Source organism: Mastigoproctus giganteus, chromosome 2, assembly GCF_048544385.1.
Source record: "Mastigoproctus giganteus isolate SK-2022 chromosome 2, ASM4854438v1, whole genome shotgun sequence".
In the NCBI taxonomy this organism is placed as follows: Eukaryota; Metazoa; Arthropoda; class Arachnida; order Uropygi; family Thelyphonidae; genus Mastigoproctus; species Mastigoproctus giganteus.
The window spans coordinates 246,650,247-246,669,869 of NC_143576.1; the positions used below are offsets into that span (position 1 = coordinate 246,650,247).

General features: G+C 39.4%; 1 protein-coding gene across 1 annotated transcript in view; it reads right to left on the reverse strand.

The window, feature by feature from the left end:
* Positions 1 to 14,690, reverse strand: part of LOC150090345 (carbohydrate sulfotransferase 1-like) — a 75,028-nt gene extending 60,338 nt beyond the window's left edge. The window contains exon 1 of the mRNA XM_090389821.1: positions 14,032 to 14,690. The gene's annotated coding sequence lies outside the window, so the exon portion shown is untranslated. The remainder of the gene's footprint in view (positions 1 to 14,031) is intronic.
* Between the last annotated feature and the right edge of the window lie 4,933 nt (positions 14,691 to 19,623).

Genomic DNA, 19,623 nt, shown 5'->3' on the forward strand with positions numbered 1-19,623 from the left:
TCCTTTAGTCATTTTCCATTAATAATACTAATTTTAAGAGACTGAGCTGTTCTGAAGTTGCTTTTTAATGGTTTAAGACAATAAGTGTTAATTATTTTAAATTGGATTAAAATAATTAATCGTATAATCAAATAATAATTAACTGTTCCTGGTGCGGGTGCTTGACATTAGATTTTGTTGTACTGCGAAAGCTACTCCAACTGCCAGTTGTCTTCTAGTAACGAAATGATGGTATTTCTGGTGTTGTCGGAAGAACTCGCTCACCAACCACTTGTAAAACCAGTAAGTCTCCTACTGTTAATAAAGCCTTTTTTTTTTTTTTTTCTTTTACATTTGATAAGGGCGATGACAATCTTTCAAGCCGTTATCATGAACTTATAAGGAAGATAAATGGTTTTATAATAAACTGTTGAGGGATGTGGTTAGATATTAGGTTTCCTCTTTAGCGTGTTCATTATTTCTACATAAAGCCGTTCTTCTCCAATAAGTGTGGCAATTATGTCATTATTTATAGCACGCGAATTTGAATAGCAGCAAATCGCATCTACTGAAAATTCATTGCCGTAGGCCCACTCGATTAAATTGCCCCTCTCTGATTCTCTCGAGATAACGCAGTAAATTCATCTGCTCCCGCCATTGCTCTCATGTTACGATGAAAACTGTTTGGAAATGTCGCTACGGTGGTAATAACTTTAGCTGCGTCTCAGTTGTAAGCCACGAAGAACAAATAGGCAACACCTGCTTGAAATTCTAATCCCCCCCCCAAGTGCAGCTTATGTCTTCGTAAAGATAGCCACTGATTGTCACACAGAGGATGAATATTAGTAGATCTCCAAAAATCAATAATTCCGGATGCTGATTTCCTAAACGATGGACGGGGAACTCGTGAATACCCTCCAAGATCTTCACATCAAGACGTGGATTTTTTGGTGTTGGAACAAGAATACGTACAAAGACACAAACTTGAACACTGCTAAAATTGTGGAGGAATATAAAATCGCAATAAATAAATAAATATGTATGCTGCTCATGCTCCAGATAGCACTGTATTGGGACTGTTGAAAAAAAAATGTTGTTGGTGTATACATTTTGAAAATCTGACCTAACCTTTGCTGTTATCATATATATACTAATTGCACAAAAAATTTGGATTTATATTTACTTAATAAATCTTTGGAAGTACACTGATACGTTAAGATAAAAAAAAAAACAAAGATTTTTATTCCATTTTAAAAGTCGCAATCTAAATGCTGCTTTTTTCCCCCCTTATCAGATCACCATTTTCCAATATACAGGGTGGCGTAAAATAAGTTGAACAGTTTGTTTTCTCTGTAACTTTAGAACGAAATGTAATAAATGAACTGTCTAAACGGTGAATGAAAGCTTTTTCTTGGAAATTTTTACATCATATGGAGATATTGCGGCTATCCCATGCCGGTTATTCTGTTTTAGGGCCTCTATGGTTTGAGGATTATTGGCATACGCTTTATCCTTGAGATAGCCCCAAATAAAAAAGTCTGGGGCGGCCAAATCCGGTGAGCGCAGTGGTCATCTCACATCACCATTTTTCGAAATAATGCGATTGGGAAAATGCTGCCTTAGGAGATCCATTGTGGCTCGAGCGATGTGAGCCGTGACGCCATCTTGTTGGAACCACATATTGTGGTCTTCTGGTAGCTGTGGCATCAAAAATTTTTCAACCATTGTCCTATAGCGCTCTCCATTGACCGTCTGAACAACACCATCAATATCCTCCAAGAAATAAGGTCCGGTGATGCGTTCGGCTGTTACGGCACACCAAACCGCTACCTCAGCTGAATGTATTGGTCTCTGGTGAGTTATTCTTGGGTTCGTACTGCCCCAAAATCAACAGTTTTGTTTATTAACAAAGCCACTTAACTGAAAATGTGCTTTGTCGCTCATCATCAAATTTGAAATGAAATTCTCATCATTTTTTGCGAGGTTTATGAAGGCACGGGTGTATTCCAGACGCGATTGCTTGTCTTGGGGTTGAAGGGCTTGGACTAATTGAATCTTGTACGGAAAGTGATGCAAGTTCATACGCAAAATTCGCTGCAGCGAGTGATGAGAGATCTTCAATTGAGCAGAGTGTCTTCTGGTCGATGTTTGAGGCTGATCTGCAACACTCTCCGGTACACGTGCAATGTTTTCCATTGATCGACCACTTCGAGGTCTTCCAGTGTGTCTGGCATCAACAACAGTTCCCCTTTCTTCAAAATTTCGAACAGCAGTGTAAATTGTGTTCCTACTCGGAGCCTCGCGAACCTTACAAAATTGTCTATATGCTCGTTGCTTTAGAACTACTGATCGATTGTTTTTCCAAGAACATTGTGATTATTTTGGTCGGCTGAACAATTGTGTACCTCTCCATAATTAAATTCTCCAAGGGTTACCTGTAAGATAGACACAAAAAATTACAAACCTAAAAAGAACTAAAAAAGTTATGATATTTTTAAAATGGTCAGCTTATTTTGCGGCACCCTGTACTTTATAGGCAATTTATCCATTGAAAATGCACATCTGATAAGAGAAAACTTAACTCCTCTCTCTCACCTTCAGTCTTGTGTTAAATCTGTTGTCTCTGAGGTGTCTGTGCTTCTTGGACGGATTAAGTGTTCGTCATATTTTTAATAATGATTATCATTCTCTATAAGCAATTATGCTACTACTTCCCGCTTTTGACTACTGATGTGGTCACTCTTGCAATAATACACTTCTTATCATTGAAATTTCCAAACCTAGAAATGATGGACGGATTTACCTGAGCCTTTGCATCCATAAGCTGTGATGTATATGGACTTAAACGATTATGTAAAGCTGATCAGCGTAACAGAAATTCGACGTGTCTGTTGCCTCCCTCACTTAGGAATCTGTGCTATAAAAACATGTGTAAACACCCGTGTAACAGGCAAACGGAAGACAAATGACTTTGAATGGGGTTCGATCGTTTAGTTATCAGAAGAGGGATAGTCAACAGGACAAATCGCCGTTCGTGTGAGTCTGATGCTGAAACGGCTGGACCCTGTTGGCATCAATGGGCACAAAGATAGTTGGACAACTCTATGGCTCTGGTGGTATCAGAAGAAGGTCAGAAAGGAAGGATCGAGGTATCTGCCAGTCGCCAGATTTTTAACGTCGTAACGCCACCTGTCAGTGCCTGTGCTGGAGAGAGATTAGCAGAAGAAAGAATGAGAGAAGCGGGACTGTATTTTCATTGTCCGTTCCCTCATCCGCCTCTGACGCCATTCCATCATCGTCAACGTCCTCGTCAGAAGAACGTCAGAATGGAAGGATCGATGCATCCGTCTACTAGTGACAGGAAACAGATCTGTCACAACCCGCTAGTCTTCCAACAAATTTAGCACTACCCTGTGTGCACCTGTATCTAGGAGCATGATTAGCAGACGGCAGAGAAGTAGGACTGCAATCTCGCTGTCCGTTCCCTCGGCTGCTTCCCGACTCCGTTCCATCATCGTCAACGTCTGCAGTGGTGCAGGGAGAGAGCTGCTGAGGAACAATAGTATCGCGTTGCCTTTAGTACTGAATCACGTTTCTGTTTGGGATCCAGTGACGAACTTATGCGCGTCTGGAGACACGCAGGGGAAAAAAGGTCATTCAATCTACATCAGGGAGTGGCAGATCAGGCCAGGCCCAAAATCCTAATATGGGGAGCCATCAATTACAGTAGCGCTGTTCATCTGTGATTGTTACTGAGGCCAATTACGTGTGTTGAAACCATTCTAAGAGCAGTTCTTATGCTCCATCCAAAATGCTGTTTTCCAGCGGGATGATTCCCCACACACTGCTCTCATATCCGGACAGTGCCTACGTGATGTAGACATGCTTCGTTGGGCCGCACGTTTATCAGATCCATCGCCCAGCGAACACCTTTGGGGATATCCATATTTAAGAGACACCTGACGTGCACTGTAACTCTCCCACAGATTTCGGTGATGCAAATAAAATTTATTAAGTTTTTTATATTTCTGCAGTTATTGAACGATGGCAAATTCATAGAGTGTAACGGGTTGTCCAATGTACAATCTTCGTGAATTCTTCATCGTTCAAGACCTTCTTCGTTATGTTTCAAAAGATTATAACACCCTGTCTTTTTTGTTTCCAATGCATTTGTTTTTTAACAAATTCGTTGCAAGTACAGATATTTGCTATCGTTTCCAACATAGAACCCCACCCTAAGCTTCTTGCTGAAATACTTTTCCTAGAAATTCCTATTAATGTTAGATATTATCCTTAATTCTTAATACCTGCTCTTAGTACGCATTTGTCTGATCAGTTTTTTGCAGATAGTTAACAATCACATTGATTTTAAATTTAACACCTTTGTTTAAAAATTACTTTGTTCCTTGTTTTTTAAGATGAGTATAGTATCATAGTACTATACAACATATAGTACCGTGTATGGATTTAAGTTTGAAAAGACAAACAGAAGTTGAGTGATAAATGATAAAGGGAAAAAGTTGGCTCTGTCAGTTTGGAGACGGACAATGAACGGATGCCAGCTGGTTGCGCCACGTGTGCGGAATGGGTTGGAAGAGAGTGGGGGGGATGGAATACAGATACCAATTCAGAAGAATAGTGCCCATAGAAAAGGCATGCAGCAGAAACAGTACATCTATGAGACATAGAGTAGACAGACTCTGTATGAGCCCTCGCGGTAGCACAGTTGGTATAATCGCCATCCTCCCCAAACCAGATGGCAAACACCAGAGTTCGAATCCCATAGATGACGTGACGAATGTTTTATGGGCCTTTTTCTCAACGTGGTTGGGTTAGTTGGTCTCAGTCGAGAGTAGCAGGCTTTTTTTTTTTTTATCTTTTTCCCGGAAACTCGGGTTTTTGTCCAGCAAACAGGCAAATCGACCACAGAACACACGCAATTTACAGTCTTTATATACGATGCAATATGGCCTAAGTTGCTGATGTGCCTAAAACCCTATAACAACAATTCTTATGCTTATCCCAGTCATGGTGTGAAATCTAGTAGTTTTCATTGGTTAATGATTATTCTTTCCATGACATATACACGCAATTTACAGGCATAAATATATACGACGCAATATGACCTAAATCGCCGATGCGCCTAAAACAAACTAACAACAACTGATTTCTCTCTGTTGAATGAAGTGTAGAAGCCCCAGAGAAGTTTCGGGGGCACCTCCCCAGACGTGGGAATGATGTTCCATGTTAGGGTAGATTTGAGATTTTCACAGAGTGAGTACTGTAATTGTTTAGAAGAAATATAACGTCAAGAATGAAGCGAAAGGCCCACTTTTTTAGGTGCAGAGGAAGCAATATTTGTGATTTGCTTTTGCCAAGAGAGATTAGAATTCAGGATAATCTCTAATAGAGCTATTTGATCTCTTTTATAAATCTGATTGCCATCGAAGATAAGCATAGGAGCAGAAGAATCCATTTTTCCAGATATAACACAGGACCAAATTTTAGAAGGATTGAAATTAACTAAGTTAATAATGTTTTCATGGCCTCATTTTCTTAAAATTCCTTCAATTCTGAGGATGCCACCCACTCCAGAAAAAAAAAAAAAAAAAAAAAAAAAAAACAGATCATGATGGGACTACCAACGTGCACTGTAGGCACTAAATAATGTGCCACCATTTTTAAATCAGTTGGTCGTCTCACAAACTCTACGCTTGGGTTCAAAAGTTATTCCATGAGAAGTATTGGCAAAAAACTAGGTGTTTCATTTAAAGGATTAGAAACTACCATTCGACGATTCAAGGAGATTGGCAGTTTAAAGGACAAAATACGATCAGAACGACCACGCGTAACAACAAAAGCGCAAGATAAGACCATATGACTGATTTCTAAACGCAATCGACGACTTACTGCACCTGAAATCCGAGTTGAGTTCAATAAGAACAGAGAAACCCCCATGCTTACACCCACTGCAAAACTTCATCTTAATTTCTGATGAAGGAACTGCTTTCTTCTTGAAAAAACTTCAATAGAAATATGTTGCAAAGCTGTTAAACTTCTAGGATTTTCCAGAAGACCAACGTTAGCTTGATGAATTGGAGAAACTGGGTGAAAAAGTAATTGTCATCTTCCTCATAAAGAGGACAGGAAAGTAATATGTGCATCCGAGTCTCATATTCACCGCAAGAACAATAAGGATTTGTTTCCAGACCCAATTTAAATAGTTTCGATTTCAAAGATCCATTACCAATCAGGATCATTTTCACAGTGCAAGGTTTCTCATGCAGGTAGGTGGAATGTAGTTTGCTGTCATCAGCAAAATTGTGGATAGGATTACGCGTCAGAGGAAGGAACGTCAACATTAGTTGGAAGACAAAGAGCCATCTAACGCTACCTATTGTAAACGATTTGTTGGCTGCACAATTTCAAAAATCAAAAAGGTAAAAAAAGTTGGAATTGTTTAAAATATACTTTTTAAAAAAGGTAATGGTCGTATTCACGTGCATTTCTCGAAAATCCTCCTTCTATTAATGTTTCGCATTATTACACTAAGCAACTAAAATATACACAAGAAATACCCATAAAGGAATGAAAAAGAACCCTCGCAGTCGCTTTTTCCAGTTTGTTGGTGTGGTAAGCAGATACGCAATTAGTAATAGAGGCATGTGATACAAGAAAGCAAGCGTATGAGCTTATGTAATGTCAGCCAGAAAAAAAAAAAAAAAAACAATTTCACAGAACCATTCCTTCAAAGTTTGTCCAGTATTTAAGCTATCCTCAACTTCCACAACGATAGATGGAAGTTTGTTCCAGCAATTAACCATCCGCTGGCTAAAGGCAAATTCCCGCACATCTATTCTACAACTATCCTTCCTCAATTTGAATTTATATTCAAAGGACAATGAAAGACGTATCTTATGTATCAAAAAACTGTTTTTTTGTGAAATTGTTGGATTATTGCCAGCCATGCTACAAAAGTGCTTTTTTTGTTATTTCAATCTTAAATGAGACTTAGAACAATGCAGTAATTACACGTCTAGCATGATGCGAATAGCGTAGACCCCAAAAAATGACCAATTATTAAAAACGATGGTTTAAAGCCAAAAATAGCGAAAGTGCATCGAACATTAGGAGACAAGTGGTTGTGGAATAAATTTTTATTTTTCGTTTTTTTTTTTTTTTTTTACCCTATTTTCTTTCCTCGATGAGTGGGAAGAATTTATTATCATTGCCATCTTTGGAACTTTCAACGACAAAAGAGTTGTTCTCCCCCGCGCTTACCAAATACGAACGTGACACGATGCGTCTGTTCTGCGTTACACACTCAGGAAAGCATTTATTTCCACAAGTCGCACGTGTGATTTATTTTGACAGGTTCGCTTAGTTTAGAGAAGCGGCAAGAACTAGCTGAATTTAAATAACAAAAGATTTTTTTTTTTTTCTTCTTGACACTCTAATCTCTCCATTTCCGGTTCTTCTGACATCTATCACGGCTTGAATAAAGCGTGGACAAATGAAAGGAAGTGACGTATTGAACTTGTAAGCTTGTCTCGCGAAACTTCACGTGCGAACGAAACCATAAATCATTTCACGCGCATGTAATGTAAATTTCGATTGGATCATCGGAAAAGTAGACAGTTGCCATGGTGATTGGGATATCTGCAATCAGAAATGACGAGTTTTAAAAGTTCCGGGAGATATTTCCTTAAGTCTTTTTTTTTTTTTTTTTTTTCGCAATTTTATTTTCTCTCCGGGTGTTCGTACTCGAACAGCTTTCGAATTAAAATACAGCACGGTTGGAATTTACATCAAACTTCGCTGTTTAATACGCTCCCTTAGGTAAATGTTTAATGGCTGCTAAGAATACATTTTGTGCATGACTAACCTCGTTCGAGCACTAAGCTTTGGTTTGGACAAACAGTTCATTTGCACCGGGCAGGTTTAAACTGAGGATGCATTTCATCATTATGCAGACGGCGTTATTGTTTTTCTAGTTAATTTTTTTTTTTATTTGGAAAATATTAATGAAAAGAAGATAAATAAATATTTATTATTGCAGTGGGGTATACACAGACCAAAAAAATACGAACTTTTATACAGTATCGAATTGGGAACCCTTTGTTTCGAATAACAGCAAATGTGCGGCGCGGCATGGATTCTATAAGGTGTTTTAGAATCGTTTTAGTGTAATTGTAACCACTCCTCCAGCAAAATATCGCTTAGCTGTAACTAAATTGAAGGAAAAGGACTTCGTTGCTGAATCTCTCTCCAACATATGCCACACATTCTCAATAGGATTGAAATCACGTATTTGTGGGGACAAGGGAAGATGATGGAAATCCGTGTCATGTTGTCGGAACGATTCTAGCACGATGCGCTGTTGCATTGCCACCCATATAAAGTGGCCGTCACCCTCGGGATGCAAGTGAGACATTGCAGGGTGCAGTAGATCTGCTACAAAATTCAGGTACGAACCCAGTCCATACCAATAAAACATTCCCCGTATCATGATACCAACTCCAGATGATCGAGTTGACTTAACAAGGCAAACCGGGTTCATTGCTTCTTGAGGTTCTCGCCAATTTCTTCAATTCCCTGTGCATGGTACGGGTTGAAAAAGGCAATTGTGGAGTGATTGAATTCAAATGTTATTTACTGCACACTGGATGTCTTATTTTTCCGTACAGTCCTCCTTAGAGTACGATGACTTAGCTCTTGAAGTACTGTTTTTCTGCCAGATTTACGCCTTTGAGATTTGGAAGAACAGTTTTCTTTCCAGACATTAAAAACCTTTGAGATGGATGCTTTAGAGAAACCAGTTATGTCTTTCGTTTCTTAAATCGTGGTTCCTGCTAAGCTTGCACCCACAATGAGACCTTTTTCAAAGTTTGATAAATCCAGCCTCTTCTCCATTCTGGCTTCAGATTACTGCAGTTGAACAGCCTGTACAGTCTTTATACTCAACGAGGCAACACCATTTTTCTCTGCATCTCTTTTTATTTTTTCTGTCTGCCTGTGACTATCTTAATACAAAGGTTCGCTTTTGGGGGGGGGGGTGGCAGTGTGTGTGTGTGTATGCGTGCGTGCTAAAACGGGCTATTGTTGAATAGCAGGAAATTATACAGTTATAATCAGCGAAATATATAAATCTTTCATTAAGACGGATTATTGGAATGAATAAAGATTATTAAAATTATTGGATGTGGATTTACAAACAAAATTTGAAATTATATATTTAGGGAGTATTTCCTATTTTGGGAATATTCTCTATATAGGGAATATTTAATAAATATTACAGTTTTAATGAATATTAAGCTACTTCACATTACAATAAAGATTATTTTTTATCATAACACTAAAATGAAAATGTGCTATAAGATTGCTGATAGCTCTGCAAGTTCTTCATAAGTTTGTAAGTCAATGAACAAAAAGTTCAAGGTAGTCGTAGAAAAATAAATTTTATATTTTACAATTATAATTAATTCTTAATCTTTAAAAGTCGCGTGTAGTTTAACCCTCACCTTGAAAATAGACTGTTCTTTGCACACTGATATGTATATTAACTCTGTAAATACAGCAGATTAATTTATATAACTATTGATGGCTCTACAAGCTGTCGCGGATTGAGCCACATGGGAAATTTATGATGCAAATAAAGACTTTCCGAATCAATATCTTCGGAGGACAGGCTTCCGCGCCTGCCGATATCTTCTGGACAGTTTTATAGCGAGACTGAGTACAGTCTGGCAAAACTTGATAATCATGCTATGCACTCGCAGTTTTTCATGTTTGTCTGGTGGACTCTTTTGTCCACTAGCTTACTAATTTCATGGGGAAGGCTATTACCTCTGATCTCTCTTCTGGGAGATGACTTCTGGTTTCTATCTCAAGTGCACCGTGACATGTTCGAGATAAGTTGCTTGGCGCATGCTCGCTCATACAGTGTACAAACAGAAAAATCACTCACTTTTATGCAATTCTGTTTTTTCTCCGAAACTGCCAAAGCTTCTGCGAAATGTCACATGATGTTGTCCAGGTCACGCACGACGAAGTTATCAAGCTTCATTCCCAGAGAAGCAATAAAAATAGTCTCTTCCCTCCCCTCCCAAACGTCAACATTTTCCTATTCAGTGCTTCCATAATAGTCTGTTCCAAAGCTTCTTTGCCAGTTCGCAGAACGAAGAGTCTACGCATGCTGTTTCTGTTCTGAACCCTCAGAGACCAAAGCATCAATTGCTGTTACTCCCACAGGAGGGATTTTGAGAAGTCGCAAACATTTTACCTTCCACTAAAGCAGACAGTCTCCTCATAACAATGCTTATTATAGTTTAAATGCAAATGCTAATGGAGGTCAGGGAATTTTCTACACACAACTATTCTCTAGCGACCCCTTTCCCCATTTACCTCCCCGTAATAACATCGTTTCTGAATTATTTTAGGTGTGTTCCTTTGTAAGGTACTTGCATGAGTCCCATAGGATTCAAGGACAGCCATAGCAACATTCTTTGGGGCATTAACAATGGAACTGCTTTCGCTCTTTTTTTTTTTTTTCCTTCCCTTCTCCTTCTGAACTACGCTTAGCTGGGCGAGGCTACTTTGTTGATATCACGTTCGAGCTGAGCGTGAAAATGACCCCACCCTCCAACTGGGATTTGGTACGTTCCGAAGATTCGCACGAACACGATACAGATATAATCATGACTCTAACCACTTTGAACCATCGCCCGAGTGCAGATTTCGCATATTTGTTCATCGTGCATGTGTACTGTGTGTGTGTGTGGTGGAGGGGAGGGGGCCTCAAAGCCCGGGAAACGGCTTTATGACGCGGTTAACCAGACATTTCGATGAGGTAATTACCAAAATTCTCAATAATTTCGTATTCAAGAAGGTGACGTTGATTACATTTAGATTGCATCCAAGTGAGATAGGAGAAAGAAAAGAAAAAGAGCAGACAAAATTTCACTATCGTTCTATCTTGTTCTTACGAAACCGACTCTCGTCTCGCTCATTCTAATTTGACCATTCTGTCTGTTTCGTGTTTACTCTGTGACGTCACGCGATCAAAGTTCATCTTCCACGCGCCTGCATCCTGAGAAGTATTTACTGAGTGACCGGCTTGCATTATAAGCCAACGCAGGCGAACGTGTTTTGTCTGTCAACAAACCTCTTCAGATGAGACCCGAACAGCAACGTTGGTTCTGTTGACCGACAGCTAACAGCTAACCCGCTTTGCAGTCGTCTAATAGAGGTGCGACCCTAACACCACCCACAGCGGGGGGGGGGGGTACTGAGAACACGTAGGAAGAGTGGCTAGCAGTGCTTAGCCTCTTTTCCTATTAGAAATAGAAAATAGCATAAACAGAGCCTCTCTCTCTCTCTCTCTCTCTCTCTCTTCTCCGTGTTTGTCGTGTGCGGTTTGATAATCAAGAGAAAATGCGAGAGGAAACCGCGTTTCCAAAGTATAAAACAAGAGAAAAAAGTTGGATTCAATCAAAAAGGAAAAAAAGAAAATCAGAATGGCAGGAAGTTCTCATGTTTCAGTAACTTTAATCCGATTTTGTTAGCAAAGGATTGGATGGGAATAAAGAAGGGATTGCCGAGTCTTATTTCTTCTTATATACCACGCACGCTGATATGAAACTGAAAGCCAAATACTGTACTAAAGCCTCTCTCTCTCTCTCTCTCTCTGTTCTTTCTTTCTTTTCCTCTCTTCTCTTTCCTTCCTTCTATGCTCTCTCTCTCTCTCTTCCTTCTATTTCGCTCTTTCCTTCTTAATCTCTTCACTCTTTCTTTTTTTGTTTCTCCCTCTCCTTCTCCACTCTCTTTTTTCTTTCTCTCTTTCTTTCTTTCCTTCTATTTTTCTCGTTTGTCTTCCTGTTCGCTCTTTCTTTCTCCCCTCTCCCCTTTCTATCTTTCTCTCTTTTAATTAATCTCTCCCTCTTTCTTACTTCTTCCCCCGTCTTTCCATTCTCTCTTTTTTTTTCTTTCTTTCCTTCTCTTTGTCTCTTCCTGTTCGCTCTTTTTCCTTCTCTCCCTCTCCCATTTCTTTCTTTCTTTCCCCTTTCTTACTCCTCTCCTCTCTCTCCACTTTGTCTTTCTCTCTTTGTCTTCCTGTTCGCTCTCTTTCCTTGTCCCCTTTCTTTCTTTCTATTTCTCTCTCCATCTCTCTCTTTTAATTTCTCTCTCTGTGCGTGAGTGCAATATCTTTTTTCTGAAAACGTCCCATGAATTCACAAATACCCCACAGTATCTCCAAAACGTAAATTAATTAAGAACATTGCTATCTGCAAATCACTCTTCGAACAGATCAGTTTGTTAATTGAAACAACTCGAAACTGTTTTCTCTCAGCGCTTAAAAAACCCTTTCTTATTTCGAACCTCACTTTTTTTTAAATAGAAATACAATAACAAATATCAGATGGTGGAATTTCTCAAATACAAACTTATCACCTCTTCCAACAACAACCAGTGGTTTCATCAGGACATGGTTAGTACACGAACATAAAAAAAAGAAAACAATTTTTATGACCGTCAAGAGTATTTGAAAGTTTAACAAAGGGCTCGACAGAACGAGCACTTCGAACGTGATGGATCGAGCAATTAGTTTAACACTTTCGTATTCAGATTTATTTTATTTTACTTTTTTATTACTTTATTGCTAAAATCTTTTAACACTTTTAGATAGAAAGCATTTTTTGTTGTCAATACGTATTCTATGATTTTTACTGTTTGTTGCTTTTCCATGGTTCTCTGTTGGATGGTTGCCAAGGCAACCGATGTCTTTTCCACCATTCAAAACGTTAGAATGGCAGCTGTTGACAGGATTATCTGTGCAGGGAAGTAATCGGAAGACCAGCGCTGGACTGAGCAGTGTAACCATAGGCGTCGTTAGAAATTTTTCAGGGGAGGACAATGCGCATTTAAAGGGAGGAACAAAGAAATGGGGGAGCACATTTTTGTAGAAGTAATAATGTCTAAAATCGAATGGGAGATAAATTTACCCTTTCTCAGCTCCAGTGACTTAAAAAGATTTTATTTCAAAATACGGACTTCATACTTGTTTGTAAAATAGGAGGGGGCTCCATGTTTCAATCAGCTTGAATACAGGTTGGATACGATTGTGATGTCACTGCCATTTTTCTCTTATGCTGAAAAGAGAAATATCACGATATAATTTCACAGTTCCTAAACCGTGAAATTATCGCTATAACCAGTGACTCGGCAAACATGGGGCGTTTGCGAACAGAGTGCAAAAACAATCCTGAAAGGACTGATGTAAAATAATTATGCGGGGGGGTGATTAATATTCAAAAGATCTGTTTTGTAAAAAAAGTTAAATAAAATAAAAGGATTTGGGCATCGTAATAGAAAAAAACATTAGGTATTATTATAAAGCGAAGCATTAGATTTTCAAAATGTAAAAAAAAAAAAAAAAAATAGAATTCGTTTAGTGTATATATCTATACGAACGTGTTTTCATCTGGAAACAAGATGAGGTCCAAATATAGCAACGCGAAAATGTTTAATGCATGTTACTCCGCTGATATGTTTTATTTTAAGCCTAAAAACAAGTTGGAACTAAATAGAATTTCGCCGTTAATTTCGTTGTTTTTCAGCTTGGCTATACTGTTATGTCGCGTGACATTTGCCACGTGCAGTCGTCGAGAAGAAGAGGGGGAACGCAGTGAGTGGGCGGAGTTACGAACCGTACGTTACTGCTTTTCCCCTCTTCTTCTCGACGTGATTTTCAAAGGGGAACCGTGTTCTGGAGTTTTACCCTTAAAACTTAAGCCTAAAAACTTAAAGTCAGATGCAATTCGCCCACAGCTAACCATGACTAAGAGCAATCTATACCAGAATAGCGACCCCTGCAAACTATCTCTTTTCATGACAGTTACTTAAAAAAATAAAAAATAAATAAAAAAGAGTAAAAAATTGATTTTCCCAATTCCAAATTCACTTCCCTTTGTGATAAATACGAGCACATTAATGAGCTATTGTGTATAGCAGTAAACAAGAAGGTGGAAAATAAAAAAGAAAAAAACTGCCTACTTTGATTCTCTTCCACTTCCAAGGCGTCCGGATACGATTCATTTGCTGAAAGCGCAACTGTCTTCAAACTTGTGGAACGGCGTTTCAAGTTCAAGGTCCCAGGGACATTCCACCATCTTCGGGCTGCTCAGGGTCTCGCTACACACTTTCATCACTCGCGGCCACTTGTTGCCCTTCCTCCGGTCCTTTTTTCTCCTGGGGACATCCGATCCACGAAATACCAATCACAACGCTCGCGCACTGCTGACGACAGACATGCCGGTGCGTGCTCTGTCTCTCTCTCCACATGCGTCAGGACCGTCTGTTCTGATGGCGAATAACAGTAGCCCCCCAAAAAAAGGCCGAAACAACCCAACCCAGCAATCACGTGGCCGAGTCGTCCGCCCCCCCTCTCTCTCTCTCTGTGAACGACGATTTGAATCACTCGACCGACAGCGGCGCGTTCCTGTTGAACCTGTTCGTTCGGCGGATAACCCCGCAAGTACGCTGCACCTTAGAACGCCCGGGAGATAGTGGCGAGTCTCCTTACCCCCCTCCCGCCGTTCTCTCTCTCTCTCCCTTCCCCCCCTTGTCTAGTTCGCCGGACGTAGCTAGCTGCCGACGGAGTGAAACTAAGGAGTTCGTTTCAGAGGTCAAAGGCAAACAGCTGCACGCGCATTCCTGCTACACCCTCAGGCTCCTCAGCTCTCTTTCGCAGACTCCAGTGTTGCCTTGGAAAATCCTTTTCTTCTCAAGGTTCGTGCATTTTTAAAAAGCGATGGACGCTATTGATTCGCTGTTCGAGTGTAGTGTAGTGCGCATGCGCGCATCGGATCGTCGAACCGAGAAAAATATCGTGATAACCGATTTACGTGTCCCTTTTTTTTCTTTTGACACTCTCGTTCGAATCTGGAGGTTTACCGAGATGATTTTGACGGATTTTCACCCGAAAGATTTTCTTTCGGATATGTTTGCTGAGATGCGAATAAGATATCTAATACGTACTGTGCTTCAGACCGAAGCTCAGAAATAGAAGGTCTTCGCTCTATCCAAAAAAGAGATCTTTCTGTAAACGGGTGAAGCGACGAGGTGGAGATACGCTGAAGAGATTTGTGAATAATTTAACGCAGCAGCAGAAAAAATTTACGGTTTTATTTTTCAAAAACTGACGAAATAATAATTACAAGCTTGAATGCTCTATGAAGGCGAGTCCATTCTTCTTGAAGTCATTGGAACAGGATCAACCTAACAAATCGCTGGACTCTTTGTGGTTGTTCATTCGCCATCCGTTTGAGATGATGCGGATTCGAATTCCATTGATGGAAACTAGGAAAGTTAGTCGGTCTTTGATGGAGACTTTTCCATCCCGCAAAACAATCAAAATATCCTTAAAATGCACACAGGTATAAGGGCGATACTCAGAATCCTCGTGACCTGAGTTACTTTGAAATCGAAAGAATCCCGCCAAATCTAGATAAACCGCAAGTGGCATAGCTGAGTAAAGGGACATAATACCCCCATGAAATAACTCATGTGAAGAAACGTTTATTAAAATTTATAACAATCCAAAGTTAATATATAATAGCCGTTAGTCCCAATACATAACGTAATTCAAAATGAGAAGGGATGCCATCTGAACAATTAATGCATTTGGATACAAGTCTGCCGTAAATGTACCATCAAAGAAAAAGCTCAAACACTCCTAAGATGATATCCTTCCCTGAAAAACTCCAGGACAGTTCCATCTATTTTTACATTTAAAGACGACAGTTTTCATCTGTCCAATGTCCACGGCTATGGCATTAAACGTGTCTCTTTAATTTGAAAAACTGCCTCGTCAGACGAAACAAGATGGCTGGGTACATTGCTATTGTCTCTCACTGCAGGAAACGTTTTTTGAAATTCCATACGACTATCAGTCGTCCTCATTGAAGGCCTAGGTTAATTGTGGTGTGGAAAGTCTTCAGATCTTCAAAGTCTTCCGGAATGTCTTCAAGTCACCTTTTGTGGACTTCTGGGAATTTTTTCGATGGATTGTCATTTCTTAGTTTCATTTGTAATTATTCTTAGTCTGTCATATCTCGGAAGAGATCTGCCACGCTACCCCTATTATCAAAAGTTTTTATTGTCTGTAAATTATGAATTTTGGCGCGCTGGATTAACATTAGCCTTTGAATCCCGCTTACAGAATAACTTCATTATTCGTAAACTTTCCTCAGTAGATTTTTTTTTACATTTTGATGTTAAAAAAGTTTAATATCATGAAGTACAAAATAGACGTTCGTTTATATTTATCGAAAAAGAAAAAAATTAAAAAAAGGACAAAAGCAGTCTCGGGGGCTTGTGGCCGAAAGATGAATCTTTTACAAATCGGATCCATCCATCCTAATCTCTATATGCCACGGAACATAATGGAGTAGCCTTAATTCTGTCATAGTGTGGGCGATATTTTTGATACAAAGAAGATTGCAATTTGTACACGGAACCATAATTAACTATGGATACAAGGCTGTGCTATTTCCAAGCTTTAAACTTAACATTTAACTTTTCTTCTTAAATTTAAAAAATTTGCGGTGGTGAAATTTGTTGACTTGAGCAACCAGTGGCTGCCCAAGTAGGCTATGACGCTCGATCCACTTATTTGGTATGGTCCATTTACGAATTTCTTAACGTCGAAGACAGAACGTGCAGCAGCACTATTCACCATGACAAACCCCTTTACTTCAATTTTAGAATAACAAAAATGTTGTAATATTAGCTGTCTGAAGTAATATTTTCGTGAAAAAAAAAGTAGTCAAACAATTCCCTCAAAAAAAAACCTGCCCAAAACAAAAACGCAGGGACAGTTCAATTCTCTTTCATATTAGGGTTCTCAGTTGCCCATTAAACACAACTGTGTTTGTTAAAATGTCAACCGATGTTGAAATAGCCTCATCACATCATAAGATTTCATTGTGCAAATTTTTATTATTTTCTCGCGTCTGGGGAAAGTTCTCTGCAAATTCAATTCTCCCATCTGAACTAATCTTATTAAATGTGTGATAAAATTTTGTAATATCCTAAATATTTTAAAATTCTTTCTCAGGAGTTTAGAGTAATTTTATCTCATCGAAGGTCTTGCGATTTTTGGAAGTTAGATCCACATCTTGCTTAACACATACAGTGACGGACAAAAAAACTGCATCACTTTTAAAAAAGTAACATTTGTAGTGAAACGTATAAGATATTGTTTGATTAGTCATTTTGTTTGTCGCAAAGCAAAGGTATTGCGTCACATAACGTTTCTATTGCATCAGACGGTAATTGCACGGGATTGCATCAGCCGTTTCTATAAATACGACTTTGGAAGGGTATACACTCTCATTAGTATCCTGTTTTGCGGAGGTGCAAGCATGGCTCCATACGTTCAGTTGACACCAAGAAAAAAAAGTGTAGCTGTTGCTCTGTCCCAGGAATGGCTTTCTACGCGTACTATCGCTGATAAAATAGGCTTCCTGGCACCAATTAACAGTATCCTGGGTGCTGAAATTAAAGCGTGAAACCGGTGATGTGAACAGAAGACCTCGATCAGACCGTAAGAGAGTGACTACGCCTTCCCAAGATCGATATTTGAAACGGCTATGCCTTCGTAATCGCCATGCTAGTGCTCCTGACCTAAAACTGGACTTTGAGATGGCCTCTGGTGTTGAAACAAGTGCACCAACTATCCAAAGACAGCTTTCGGAATGTGGTCTGCATGCCTATCGGCTCAAGAAGCCTTTGTTGACCCAACAAATGAGGAAGAAGCGACTAGCTCGGGCGGCTAAAACGCATGTTTCATGTACAAAAGAGCAATGAGACACCGTCATCTCTTCTGACGATTCAACTTGCATGGCTCGAATGGGAAACGATATGTCAGAAGACGAAAATCGGAGGCATACCATCCTTCCTGACTGCATAACACCGACTGTAAAGTTCCCCGCCTGCCGGTCAGATGGTCTGGGGATGCAAAACAAGCAAAGGGGTGGGATGAATTAAGTTTTTTTTAACGGAATGGTAAATGCAGAAATCTACACTGCTATCTTGGAGGAGTGCCTGAAATCCGTTATTAGGGATCACCACACAGATGTCCAAAAGTGTATTTTTCAAAAGGACTCAGCACCTTTCCACACAGAAAAATTGGTACTAACACCAATGTTTTCCCTCGTTTTTCTCCCTTAAGGGTCAGTCATATCTCAGAAATGCTGGCATTACAGTGTTGGACTGACCCGGCAACAGCGCAGATTTGAACCTAAAATTGTTCAGAAGAAGCCAATAAGTAAGATTCAGCTGTAGAAGGGCATTGTAAGGGTGTGGTACCACGAAACTGGGCAACCGTATATCCAGAAGTTGATAAACTCGATGCCAGATCGTTGCAAGGCTGTAATTGCAACTTGAGGAGGAACAACAAAATATTGAGGACTTATTTTGCTGATTTACAGAACATAATGCTATTAGGTTAACTTGTCATTTCAGTTTGTACACATAAATGCAATAAAAAGTATGTTTGGTTGTCATGATTACCATTTGCATGAGTTCTCTTATTTCCATTAATTACGCATTTTATCCTTTGGGAAGATATTTATGGCAATTAGGTATATCAGGTGGAGGCTTTTTATTTGTATTCACAGAGATATATATCTAACAAATGCATTTCGAACATTTCTGCAACCCTTCGTATATATATATATACGAAGGCTAAAGAAAATTTAATAGAGGGTAAGAATTTAATAAGTATAAATACAAATTTTAATAGGGTCGGAAAGAATACATATCTTACAGGGTTTTAGTATGCAATGAGAAATTAATCATGTATTACATGGAAATGGAATTGTAGATAATTGCATAACTAATGGAAGTAAGTGGAGAGGGGGTTACTGCAAGAGCTTTTTAGAAACTTGAGAACATTATACTGTCCTCAACTACGGACGTTGTACCGTCCAATCAGAACGAATCCAAGAAAGGGTTACAAGGGCTGGCGACCGAATTAGAAGGAAGTCGCTGAGAATTGGGAGAAGTGACTGGCCAAAGAGAAAAGTTGAAATAAACAAAGAAAAAGGCGCGAAAAAAATAAAGGGAACAGAGAAAAGAGTTGGGTTGAAGACAGAGAGAGAGTGCCGTCTTGTTAGAATGTGGTGGTCACAAGGAAAGTGCGGTCCAGTTAGCGATGCAGCCAAGTAAGTGGGGTTAACTTTGGTAAAAAGATATGATCAAAAACAAATGCAGCAAGGTGAAGCAGGAAAGAGAAGACAAACAGAGAGAAAAGGAAGGAATGAGCATTAGAATGAAGCAAGGGAGAACCTGAGAAATTCTGAACAAGAGAAGCCCAACCCTTACCACGCCGCAACCACCAGAAAGATCATTTGTCACAGGAGCCTATAAGGGAGGACCTTTCATAAGAAAGTCCTTTTTTTGAGGTTTATTGGAACGTAAATTAGGGGGAAAGACTGATGGACCTTTCCGTTTTTCGAATGTGTATTAAACGAAGGAATAAGTAATGTTATAACTAAAAGATTTAAAGCCAGCGAGTGACTTTGTAGAAATTAATGGTAGAAAGTGTGATAGCGGAATGTGTAAGCCCCTTTGAAATGAAAG